Source organism: Arachis hypogaea, chromosome 10, assembly GCF_003086295.3.
Source record: "Arachis hypogaea cultivar Tifrunner chromosome 10, arahy.Tifrunner.gnm2.J5K5, whole genome shotgun sequence".
In the NCBI taxonomy this organism is placed as follows: domain Eukaryota; kingdom Viridiplantae; phylum Streptophyta; class Magnoliopsida; order Fabales; family Fabaceae; genus Arachis; species Arachis hypogaea.
Window position 1 is genome coordinate 17,380,065 of NC_092045.1, and position 11,588 is coordinate 17,391,652.

At 39.2% G+C, this 11,588-nt stretch overlaps 1 non-coding gene across 1 annotated transcript; it reads right to left on the reverse strand.

The window, feature by feature from the left end:
- Positions 1-7,088: 7,088 nt before the first annotated feature.
- On the reverse strand, positions 7,089-7,192 carry LOC112719389 (small nucleolar RNA R71). The gene has a single exon (XR_003161692.1). It is a non-coding gene; the product is annotated as a small nucleolar RNA R71 (small nucleolar RNA).
- Positions 7,193-11,588: the final 4,396 nt, after the last annotated feature.

Here is an 11,588-nt window from a genome sequence, read left to right on the forward strand (position 1 = left end):
ATGTATAAAGAAGTATTGCAACATAAAGAGAGAGAGAATTGTTTATTACTTTTGTGTGTCTCATCAACGGAGGCTTAACCTCCTATTTATACATGTACAAGAGTCCTCTTTTTCCTCTTTCATTAAATGTAATTACCTTGGTAATATGGCACTTCACTATAGAAAAGTTAAGCCATCCAAATCATACGTGGTCAATGGTCATCCATATCCTTATCACAACACATCTACAATTAAAATAATTTTTAATTTTATCAACAATTTAAAATTTTTAATAAATCACTATTATTGTATATAATAGTGGTTAAACAATCGTTATCCTTGTGTATAATGAAATGGCTTAGTTTTAAGCAACTTATTTAAGTTTAACGTTGTGTGTTTAACTTTTATTACCTTCATTTTAATATAAAAAAATTTAAAATTATTTTTTTGTAATATTTATTTTATGAAATTATTACTACTAATACATTGATCATTTTTTTAATTAGTGGTCAATAAAAATTTAATATAATAGGTGTTTATACCCTGACCCAATGACAAGGCCCAGATCCAAATAGTACAAAAAGGCCCAATCCACAAGATTGGCCTTCTCCTGCAACCGACCTCCTCATAAGAGGTCGGGTTCGTCATAGGCTCCACCACAAAGAAGTCGAGGACGAAGATTAGTTGGCAGATAACACCCATTCAAATAAGTAACTGCCCCTAAAATCTCTCAACCCCTTTCTAGGAGTCAAATCTCAACCTTCCTAAGATAAAGGGACGGTTATCCTCCTCGAAAGGTGGAACCACTCCAACGGTGGTTATGGGTTCACCACTATAAGTACACTGACATCCATCAGGTATTTCGAAGTTCCCATACTCTCTAAACTTGCTTAGACCCTTACTCACTTAGGCATCGGAGTGTCTTTGCAGGTACCACCCCCCATTCTCTCTCATACCTAAGTCGGAAGGAGGCTCCCAGGCGCGAACTCGCTCGAAGGCTTCTTCCACTAGACGATCGGGCCAACTTAACAAGTCCAGTCCATAAATCTCCGGTTATCCACCGTAACATTGGTACCGTTGCCGGGGACCCGAGAGATCAACCTTCGATGGCGAACAATTCACCTGAAGATGGCCACGCCACGACCGATTCAGAACAGGAAAATTTGAACACTGGAAATAATAACGCGGATATGACCCTCCACCAAGAGGCGGATGGCCAGCACAGAGAAGGTACCTCTGGGTTAATAAACCCAAAGGTAAACTCCTCGGAGGGATGCAAATCAGAAAATGAAGGACCACCCCCACGCGGCTGAGCTCATGGGATTGGTCCACGGCCATCATGGACGTCTGGAGCAGCTGGAACAGGAGTTAGAGCGACAGCGAGAGGCAGAGAGGAACTTGAGAAATGAAATAGAGTGACGAAAAGAGTAAGAAGAAAAACTCTTAAAGCTAGAATCTTCCCTCAAAGGTCGGAGCTCTCGCAATGACCGAGAAGATTCACCCTTGGGAGGAGAGGATCCGTTCAGTGAGGACATGATGAAAGCAAAGGTTCCAAAGAATTTTAAAAGCCTTGACATGGACCTCTATGATGGGACCATAGATCCAAAACACCATTTGAGCAACTTTAAAAGTCGGATGTATTTGGCCGACGCTTCTGATGCTACTCGCTGCAAAGTTTTCCCGACTACTTTGACAAAAGCAGCGATGAAGTGGTTCGATGATTTTCCCCCAAGATCTGTAACTAGCTTTGACGTCCTCTCGCGCAAATTCCTGATGCGGTTCTCCATCCAGAAGGATAAAGTAAAACATGCACCAAGCCTCCTGGGTGTAAAGCAGGAGGCAGGAGAACCTTTAAGAGACTACAAGGAAATGTTCAATAAAGCATGCCTAGAGATCCAGGACTTGCCACAGAAGCGATAATAATGGGCCTAGTAAATGGACTCAGAGAAGGCTCTTTCTCCCAGTCCATCTCAAAAAGGCACCCGACCTCCTTGAGCGATGTACAAGAAAGAGCTGAGAAGTACATCAACATGGAGGAAAATGCTAGACTGCGAGACCTAAACTGGCGACCGGGCATTCTAACTCGTTGAAAGAGAAAGAAAAGGAGCCCAAGAAAAAAGAGGAGGTCGGCCTTGAAAGGCCAAGGAGATATCACTCTTATACTCTTCTAAGAGTTTTCGTCGTTGATGTATAGAGGGAAATCTGCCATACTGAAAGACTACCACCCCCAGGCCCATCAAAAACAAAAAGGGTAGGGGTCTCAGCGACTACTGTGAGTACCATAAGATGTATGGTCATTCAACAAATGACTGTTTCGACCTTAAAAATGTGATAGAAAAGCTAGCCAGAGAAGGTCGGCTTGACAGATATCTCACGAAAAGGTCGGACAATCATGGAAACAGAAAGCGAGATGACAGTGACCAAAGAGACCCACCACCACAGACCCCGGAGAGACATATACATATGATCTCAGGAGGATTTGGGGGAGGAGGACTCACCAAATCATCTCGCAAAAGACACCTGAAGCGAGTCTACCAGGTTAGGAGTGAGTCTCCCGACCTTCCCACTATCTCATTCACCAAAGAGGATGTACAAGGGATCATCCCGGGACACGATGATCCCGTAGTGATAACTATGATCCTAGCCAACGCTCATCTTCATAGAACTCTGGTAGATCAGGGAAGCTCGGCCGACATCCTCTTCAAACCAGCATTTGATAAGCTAGGGTTGGAGGAAAAGGAGTTGAGAGCATACCCTGACACTCTATATGGACTAGGCAACACGCTAATAAAGCCACTAGGATACATTCCCCTCCACACAACTTTTGGAAAAGGGGAAAAATCCAGGACTCTGAGCATCGACTTTATCAGTGTCGACGTAGGGTCAGCATATAATGTCTTAATAGGCAGAGCAACCCTAAATCGGCTCAGAGCAGTGGTGTCTACACCTCATCTTTGCATGAAATTCCCGACATCCAAGGGAATAGCAACCATCAAGGGAGACCAGAAATTGGCAAGGAAATGCTATAATGAAAGCCTGAACCTAAGAGGGAAGGGCAAGGATGTGCACTGATGAGCGGATAATTTATATGTTTTTTGGCATTATTTATAGGTAGTTTTTAGTATGATCTAGTTACTTTTAGGGATGTTTTCATTAGATTTTATGCTAAATTCACATTTCTGGACTTTACTATGAGTTTGTGTGTTTTTCTGTGATTTCAGATATTTTCTGGCTGAAATTGAGGGACCTGAGCAAAACTCTGATAGGAGGCTGACAAAGGACTGCTGATGTTGTTGGAATCTGACCTCCCTGCACTCGAAATGGATTTTCTGAAGCTACAGAACTCCAAATGGCGCGCTCTTAACGGCGTTGAAAATTAGACATCCAGAGCTTTCCAGCAATATATAATAGTCCATTTATTCGTGATTAGATGACGTAAATTGGCGCTCAACGCCAGTTTCATGCTGCATTCTGGAGTCAAACGCCAGAAACACGTCACGAACTAGAGTTGAACACCCAAAACACGTTACAACTTGGCGTTCAACTCCAAAAGAAGCCTCAGCTCGTGGATAGATCAAGCTCAGCCCAAACATACACCAAGTGGGCCCTGGAAGTGGATTTATGCATCAATTACTTACTCTTGTAAACCCTAGTAGCTAGTTTAGTATAAATAGAACTTTTTACTAGTTTATTAGGAGTCTTTTGATCATTTGGTCTTTTGACCACATCTTTGGACTATTAGTTCTTAGATCTTGGGGGCTGGCCATTCGGCCATGCCTGGACCTATCACTTATGTATTTTCAACAGTAGAGTTTCTACACACCATAGATTAAGGGTGTGGAGCTCTGCTGTACCTCAAGTTTCAGTGATATTACTACTATTTTCTATTCAATTCGATTTATTCCTGTTCTAAGATATTCGTTGCACTTCAACTTGATGAATGTGATGATCCGTGACACTCATCACCATTCTCACCTATGAACGCGCGTGACTAACAACCACTTCCGTTCTACCTTAGACCGGGCGCATATCTCTTGGATTCCTTGATCAGAATCTTCGTGGTATAAGCTAGAATTGATGGCGGCATTCATGGGAATTCGGAAAGTCTAACCTTGTCTGTGGTATTCCGAGTAGGATTCCGGGATTGAATGACTGTGACGAGCTTCAAACTCCTAAAGGCTGGGCGTTAGTGACAGACGCAAAAGAATCACGGGATTCTATTCCAACCTGATTGAGAACCGACATATGATTAGCCATGCTGTGACAAAGCATTTGAACCATTTTCACTGAGAGGATGGGATGTAGCCATTGACAACGGTGATGCCCTACATACAGCTTGCCATGGAAAGGAGTAAGAAGGGTTGGATGAAAACAGTAGGAAAGCAGAGATTCAACAGGGACAAGCATCTCCATACGCTTATCTGAAATTCCCACCATTAATTTACATAAGTATTTCTATCCTATTTTATTTATCTTTTAATTATCTAATCCAATCACATTTGAATCAGCCTGACTGAGATCTACAAGATGACCATAGATTGCTTCATACCAACAATCTCCGTGGGATCGACCCTTACTCACGTAAGGTATTACTTGGATGACCCAGTGCACTTGCTGGTTAGTTGTGCGGAGTTGTGACTAAGTGTAATTCACGTGTGAGAGCTACCAAATTATTGGAGCCATTGTTGATGATCACAAAATCCGTGCACCAAGTTTTTGGCGCCGTTGCCGGGGATTGTTTGAGTATGGACAACTGACGGTTCATCTTGTTGCTCAGATTAGGTAATTTTCTTTTTATTTTCCTTTCAAAAAAGTTTTCAAAAATCTTTCAAAAAATTTTTATTCCTATTTTCAAAATTTTTTTTAAATAAATCATTCTATGGCTTCAAAACATTTAAGAATGGATTCCAGAGTTTCATGAAGCATGTTGAATCTTGGCTAGCTGCAAAGCCATATTCAAACTCCTTTGGAATTGGTCTTCAACTAATCACCACAATGCATGTAATTCCATCCTGAAGCTGACTGGCTATTAAGCCATGTCAAACCCTTTTGATTGGAGCTTTGGGCTAATATTGAAAGATTCCTGGAATTCTTCTTAAAGATTTTGAATTTCTTATTTTCTTTTTCCTATATGTTTTTTCGAAAAAAATAAAAGAAAATACAAAAAAAATCATAAAATCATAAAAACCAAAAATATTTTGTGTTTCTTGTTTGAGTCTTGAGTCAATTTTTAAGTTTGGTGTCAATTGCATGCTTTAAAAATTTTTCTTGCATTTTTTGAAAATTCATGCATTCATGGTGTTCTTCATGATCTTCAAGTTGTTCTTGACAAGTCTTCTTGTTTGATCTTGATGTTTTCTTATTTTGTGTTGTATGTTATTTTTCATATGCATTTTTGCATTCATAGTATCCATGCGTTAAAGAATTCTAAGTTTGGTGTCTTGCATGTTTTTTTTGCATCAAAAATTTTTCAAAAAATATGTTCTTGATGTTCATCATGATCTTCAAAGTGTTCTTGATGTTCATCTTGACATTCATAGTGTTCTTGCATGCATCATGTGTTTGGATCCAAAATTTCCATGTTTTGGGTCATGTTTGTATTTTTCTCTCTCCTCATTAAAAATTCAAAAATAAAAAATATATTTTCCTTATTTCTCTCCTAATTTTCGAAATTTTGAGTTGACTTAGTCAAAAAATTTTTAAAATTAGTTGTTTCTTACAAGTCAAGTCAAATTTTCAATTTTAAAAATCCTATCTTTTCAAAACTTTTTCAAAAATCAAATCTTTTTCATTTTTATCTTATTAATTTCGAAAATTTTAAAATTATTTTCAAAATCTTTTTCTTAATTTTATTTCAAATTTTCGAAATTACACTAACAATTAATGTGATTGATTCAAAAATTGAAGTTTGTTACTTTCTTGTTAAGAAAGGTTCAATCTTTAAATTCTAGAATCATATCTTTTAGTTTCTTGTTAGTTAAGTAATTAATTTTAATTTAAAAAAATTAAATCTTTTTCAATTCTATCTTTTTATCATATCTTCTTATCTTATCTTTTTATCATATCTTTTTCAAAAGTTTATCTTTTTCAAAAAATTGATTTCAAAATATCTTATCTAACTCCTTATCTTCTTATCTTTTCAAATTTGATTTTAATATCTTTTTCAACTAACTATTTGACTTTTTGTTTGTTTCTTATCTTTTTCAAAACCACCTAACTACTTCTCTCTCTCTAATTTTCGAAAATATCTCATCCTTTTTCAAAAATTCTTTTTAAATTAACTAATTATTTTAAATTTTAATTTTAATTATATCTTATCTTTAAATTTTTGAAAATCATTAACTACTGTTTCAAAATTATTTTCGAATTCTCCCTCTCTTCTCTTCTTCTATTTATTTATTTATTTACTAACACTTCTCTTCACCTCTCTTCATCTCCAATCACTGCCTCTATCCTCACCCTTGTGATTGGATTCTCCACTTTTATTCCTTTCTTCTTCTACTAACAATAAGGAACCTCTTTACTGGGACATAGAGGATTCCTCTTTCTTTTCTTGTTCTCTTCTCTTTCATATGAGCAGGAACAAGGAAAAAGACACTCTTGTTGAAGTTGATCCTGAGCCTGAAAGGACTCTGAAGAGGAAACTAAGAGAAGCTAAATTACAACAATCCAGAGACAACCTTTCTGAAATTTTCGAACAAGAGAAGGAGATGGCAGCCGAACCCAACAACAATAATGCAAGGAGAATGCTAGGTGATTTCACTAAACCAACGTCGAAATTTGATGGAAGAAGCATCTCCATTCCGGCCATTGGAGCAAACAATTTTGAGCTGAAACCTCAATTAGTTGCTTTGATGCAACAGAACTGCAAGTTTCATGGACTTCCATCTGAAGATCCTTATCAGTTTTTAACTGAGTTCTTACAGATTTGTGAGACTGTTAAGACAAATGGAGTAGATCCTGAAGTCTACAGGCTCATGCTTTTTCCTTTTGCTATAAGAAACAGAGCTAGAACATGGTTGGACTCACAACCTAAAGATAGCCTAGACTCCTGGGATAAGCTGGTCATAACCTTCTTGGATAAATTCTTTCCTCCTCAAAAGCTGAGCAAGCTTAGAGTGGATGTTCAGACCTTCAAACAAAAGGATGGTGAATCCCTCTATGAAGCTTGGGAAAGATACAAGCAGATGACCAAAAAGTGTCCTTCTGACATGTTTTCAGAATGGACCGTATTAGATATATTCTATTATGGTCTATCTGAGTTTTCCAAAATGTCATTGGACCATTCTGCAGGTGGATCCATTCACTTAAAGAAAATGCCTGCAGAAGCTCAAGAACTTATTGACATGGTTACAAATAACCAATTCATGTACACTTCTGAGAGAAATTTCGTGAATAATGGGACGCCTCAGAGTAAGGGAGTTCTTGAAATTGATGCTCTGAATGCCATATTGGCTCAGAACAAAGTGTTGACTCAGCAAGTCAACATGATTTCTCAAAGTCTGAATGGATGGCAAAATGCATCCAACAGTACTAAAGAGGCAGCTTCTGAAGAAGCTTATGATCCTGAGAACCCTGCAATAGCAGAGGTAAATTACATGGGTGAACCTTATGGAAACACCTATAATTCATCATGGAGAAATCATCCAAATTTCTCATGGAAGGATCAACAAAAGCCTCAACAAGGCTTTAATAATGGTGGAAGAAACAGGCTAAGCAATAACAAGCCTTTTCCATCATTTTCTCAGCAACAGACAGAGAATTCTGAGCAGAGCCCCTATAATTTAGAAAATTTAGTCTCTGATCTGTCTAAGGCCACTTTAAGTTTCATGAGTGAAACAAGGTCCTCCATCAGAAATTTGGAGGCACAAGTGGGCCAGCTGAGTAAGAAAGTCACTGAAGCTCCTCCCATTACTCTCCCAAGCAATACAGAAGAAAATCCAAAAGGAGAGTGCAAGGCCATTGATGTAATCAATATGGCCGAATGCACAAGGGAGGAGAAAGAAAAAAATCCTAGTGAGGAAGACCTCCTGGGACGTCTCTCAAACAAGAAGGAGTTCCCTATTGAGGACCTAAAGGAATCTGAGGCTCATATAGAGACCATAGAGATTCCATTAAATCTCCTTCTGCCATTCATGAGCTCTGAAGATTATTCTTCCTCTGAAGAGGACGAAGATGTAACTGGAGAGTAAGTTGCTCAATATCTAGGTGCCATCATGAAGCTGAACCTCCCTTGCTCATTAGTGAACTTGATACATGGGTTCAGCAAACTCTACCTCAAAAGAAACAAGATCCTGGGAAATTCTTAATACCCTGTGGTGCGCGAAATTGTGAACAATACTTTTTCACAACTCTCATAATCCCCGGTCATGAGCCCCAAAAACTTGGTAGCTCAATACCATGGCATTACACAACTTCGCACAACTAACCAGCAAGTGCACTGGGTCGTCCAAGTAATAAACCTTACGCGAGTAAGGGTCGATCCCACGGAGATTGTTAGTATTGAAGCAAGCTATGGTCATCTTGTAAATCTTAGTCAGGCAAACTCAAATGGATATGGTGATGAACGAAAATAACACAAAAGGTAAAGATAGAGATACTTATGCAATTCATTGGTAGGAACTTCAGATAAGCGCATGAAGATGCCTTCCCTTCCGTCTCTCTGCTTTCCTACTGTCTTCATCCAATCCTTCTTATTCCTTTCCATGGCAAGCTTGTGTAGGGTTTCACCGTTGTCAATGGCTACCTCCCATCCTCTCAGTGAAAACGATTGCATATGCTCTGTCACAGCACGCGGAATTCAGCTGTCGGTTCTCGGTCAGGCCGGAATAAAATCCATCGATTCTTTTGCGTCTGTCACTAACGCCCCGCCTGCTAGGAGTTTGAAGCACGTCACAGTCATTCAATCATTGAATCCTACTCAGAATACCACAGACAAGGTTAGACCTTCCGGATTCTCTTGAATGCCGCCATCAGTTCTTGCCTATACCACGAAGACTCTGATCTCACGGAATGGTTGGCTCGTTTGTCAGGCGAGCACTCGGTTGTCAGGCGATCAACCATGCATCGTGCAATCAGGAATCCAAGAGATATTCACCCAATCGAAGGTAGAACGGAGGTGGTTGTCAGTCACACGTTCATAGGTGAGAATGATGATGAGTGTCACGGATCATCACATTCATCAAGTTGAAGAACAAGTGATATCTTAGAACAAGAACAAGCGGAATTGAATGGAAGAACAATAGTAATTGCATTAATACTCGAGGTACAGCAGAGCTCCACACCTTAATCTATGGTGTGTAGAAGCTCCACCGTTGAAAATACATAAGCATAAGGTCTAGGCATGGCCGAATGGCCAGCCTCCCAATGATCTAAGATAGCATAAAAATGAAGATAGCTACCTCTTGATGTCTCAATACAATAGTAAAAGGTCCTACTTATAGAAAACTAGTATCCTAAGGTTTACAGAAATGAGTAAATGACATAAAAATCCACTTCCGGGCCCACTTGGTGTGTGCTTGGGCTGAGCAATGAAGCATTTTCGTGTAGAGACTCTTCTTGGAGTTAAACGCCAGCTTTAGTGCCAGTTTGGGCGTTTAACTCCCATTTGGGTGCCAGTTCCGGCGTTTAACGCTGGAAATCTTGAAGGTGACTTTGAACGCCGGTTTGGGCCATCAAATCTTGGGCAAAGTATGGACTATCATATATTGCTGGAAAGCCCAGGATGTCTACTTTCCAACGCCTTGAGAGCGCGCCAATTGGGCTTCTGTAGCTCCAGAAAATACACTTCGAGTGCAGGGAGGTCAGAATCCAACAGCATCTGCAGTCCTTTTTAGTCTCTGAATCAGATTTTTGCTCAGGTCCCTCAATTTCAGCCAGAAAATACCTGAAATCACAGAAAAACACACAAACTCATAGTAAAGTCCAGAAAAGTGAATTTTAACTAAAAACTAATAAAAATATACTAAAAACTAACTATATCATACCAAAAACATACTAAAAACAATGCCAAAAAGTGTACAAATTATCCGCTCATCACAACACCAAACTTAAATTGTTGCTTGTCCTCAAGCAACTGAAAGTCAAATAAGATAAAAAGAAGAGAATATGCAATGAATTCCAAAAACATCTATGAAGATCAGTATTAATTAGATGAGCGGGGCTTTTAGCTTTTTGCCTCTGAACAGTTTTGGCATCTCACTCTATCCTTTGAAATTCAGAATGATTGGCTTCTTTAGGAACTTAGAATCCAGATAGTGTTATTGATTCTCCTAGTTAAGTATGATGATTCTTGAACATAGCTATTTATTGAGTCTTGGCTGTGGCCCAAAGCACTCTGTCTTCCAGTATTACCACCGGATACATACATGCCACAGACACATAATTGGGTGAACCTTTTCATATTGTGACTCAGCTTTGCTAGAGTCCCCAATTAGAGGTGTCCAGGGTTCTTAAGCACACTCTTTTTGCCTTGGATCACAACTTTATTTCTTTCTTTTCTTTCTTTTCTCTTTTTTTTTCTTTTTTTTTCTCTCTTTTTTTTCGATTTTTTTTTTCATTGCTTTTTATTGCTTCAAGAATCATTTTTATAATTTTTCAGATCCTCAGTAACATGTCTCCTTTTTCATCATTCTTTCAAGAGCCAACATTCATGAACCACAAATTCAAGATACATATGCACTGTTTAAGCATACATTCAGAAAACAAAAACATTGCCACCACATCAAGATAATTAAACTGTTATAAAATTCAAAATTCATGCAATTCTTATCTTTTCAATTAAGCACGTTTTTATTCAAGAAAGGTGATGGATTCATAGGACATTCATAACTTTAAGGCATAGACACTAAGACACTAATGATCACAAGACACAAACATGGACAAACATAAGCATAAAATTCGAAAAACAGAAGAATAAAGAACAAGGAAATCAAAGAACGGGTCCACCTTAGTGATGGCGGCTCTTTCTTGCTCTTGAAGATCCTATGGAGTGCTTGAGCTCCTCAATGTCTCTTCCTTGTCTTTGTTGCTCCTCCCTCATGATTCTTTGATCTTCTCTAATTTCATGGAGGATGATGGAGTGTTCTTGATGCTCCACCCTTAGTTGTCCCATGTTGGAACTCAACTCTCCTAGGGAGGTGTTTAATTGCTCCCAATAGTTTTGTGGAGGAAAGTGCATCCCTTGAGGAATCTCAGGGATCTCATGATGAATGGGATCTCTTGTGTGCTCCATCCTTTTCTTAGTGATGGGCTTGTCCTCCTCAATGGGGGTGTCTCCCTCTATGTCAACTCCAACCGAATAACAGAGGTGACAAATGAGATGAGGGAAGGCTAACCTTGCCAAGGTAGAGGACTTGTCCGCCACCTTATAGAGTTCTTGGGCTATAACCTCATGAACTTCTATTTCTTCTCCAATCATGATGCTATGGATCATGATAGCCCGGTCTATGGTAACTTCGGACCGGTTGCTAGTGGGAATGATTGAGCGTTGGATAAACTCTAACCATCCTCTAGCCATGGGTTTGAGGTCATGCCTTCTTAATTGAACCAGCTTTCCTCTTGAATCTCTCTTCCATTGGGCGCCCTCTTCACATATGACTGTGAGGACT